Genomic DNA, 1,776 nt, shown 5'->3' with positions numbered 1-1,776 from the left:
CGGTGAATCGGGAGCGCTGCGCCGCGCGGCTCCGACGCTTCAACTGCGCGGATATTTTCTTCTCGTTTTTTTTTTTTGTACTTTTTTTTTCTTTTTTTACTTTAAAACTTTCTCACCCCTTCCCCCCCCCCCCCCCCTCCTCCCCCCCTCCCCCCCCCCTCGGGTTGGTTTTTATTTATTTATTTTTCTCTTTTTCTTCTTTTTTTACCTTTTAATTCGTTTTTATTATTTTTTTTTCCCCTCCTTTTTTTTTTTTTTTCCTTTTTTTTCTTTTTTAAACCTTAAACCTTTTTTTTTTTTTTAATTTTTTTTTGTTGGATTTTTTTTTTTTTTTTTTTCTGCAGCTTTTGACAAATTGCGGAAGCAGCTTTAAAAGAACGGCCCCGCCCCCCCCCCCTCCCCTCCCCCACACCGGCACAGGGCCCCCCCCCAGGGGTCAGACCCCCCCCCAAAAAGGGCCAGGCCCCCCCCACACCGCCCGTTTGTGCGTTAAGAGCCCCCCCTTGAGCCCTGGGGGTGCATTGGGGAGGAGGGGGGGGGGGGGGTAACACCAGGCCCCTCCCCCCCCCCCCCGGGGCTGGGGGCCACGTAATGCCCACGCGCTGCTCCGCCACCGCCCCTCGGAGCTCAGCCCCCCCCCCCCCCTGCACCCCCCAATCAGAGCACAAAGAGCCCCCCCCCACAGCCTTTAGTATATACAATATAAGGTATAAATAGATAAATAACCTTCCCCCTCCCCCCCACCCCAACAGCGGAGCACGGAGGGGGGGGGGGAGGGGGCGACACGGTGCCCCCCCCCCGTGGGCCCCCGTAGCTTTTTGGGGGGGGGAAACGGTGCCCCCCATCCCCTGTCCACCCCCCCCTCACACTGCAGCACGTGGCACAGGGATGAGGGTGGTGGGGGTCCCCCCCACACCCTGAGGCTTTTTCTCCAGGGTTGAGAGGGAGGAAAAAGGGAGGAGGGGTTTGGGGGGGGGGGGGGGGCTCACATTTAAAAACAACGAGAGGAAAGAAGGAGAAAAAAAAAAAACAAACCAAAGCGGAAAAAAGAAAGCCAAAATAAAAAAGAAGAAAACTCTGCCGGCTGAAATGAGGTAGGTTCGGGTGCAGACGCTCCTCGTGTCCGCGGGGTCTCATCCACGCGCAAAACAAAAGCAGATCCGGAGGGACCCAGCGAGCTCTGCCGGAGCAGAGCCCGGATTGTCGAGCTCAACGAGTCTTGTGTGACCTTGGTAATTAGCGAGCAATTAGCAGTTTTCCGTTTATCGTTTTCGTTTTCGTTTTCGTTTCTTTCTTTTTTTTTTTTTTTTTTTTTTTGTGGGTTTTTTTTTTTCTTTTTTTTCGGTTTTGTTTCTAAAAATAAAATAAAATAAAATAAAAAAAAAAATGAACCCCCCCCCCCCACCCCCGAAAAAAAAAAAAAAAAAAAAAAAAAAAAAAAAGCAGTAAGATTTTAAATCGTTCATCCGAACCGGCGGTTCCCAACTCGGCTCTGCTGGGACCCCCCCCGCCACCCTCAACTCGTGCTGGAGGGGTTTTTTTGGGGGGGGGGATGGTTGGAAAGAGGGGGGGGGGTTCGCCGGACCCCTCCCCGCCCCCACTCTGTTCCTCAAAGGACGAAGCAAAGAAAGCCCTGAGTTGTCCGTCCGTCCGTCCGTCCCTCCTGGCCCCGGCGTGGGGGGGGGGGGGACCCCCGAGGCCCCCAGCCCCTTTTGTCGTTGCTGTTACTGTGGGTGGTGGTGCTGCTTTGGGTGCTCCCCTTCCTCCTCCTCCTCC

This window comes from Cyrtonyx montezumae, unplaced genomic scaffold (assembly GCF_038088225.1).
Source record: "Cyrtonyx montezumae isolate F1298 unplaced genomic scaffold, pur_monq_1.0 scaffold_85, whole genome shotgun sequence".
NCBI classification, from domain to species: Eukaryota; Metazoa; Chordata; class Aves; order Galliformes; family Odontophoridae; genus Cyrtonyx; species Cyrtonyx montezumae.
This window is presented reverse-complemented; position numbering follows the sequence as displayed.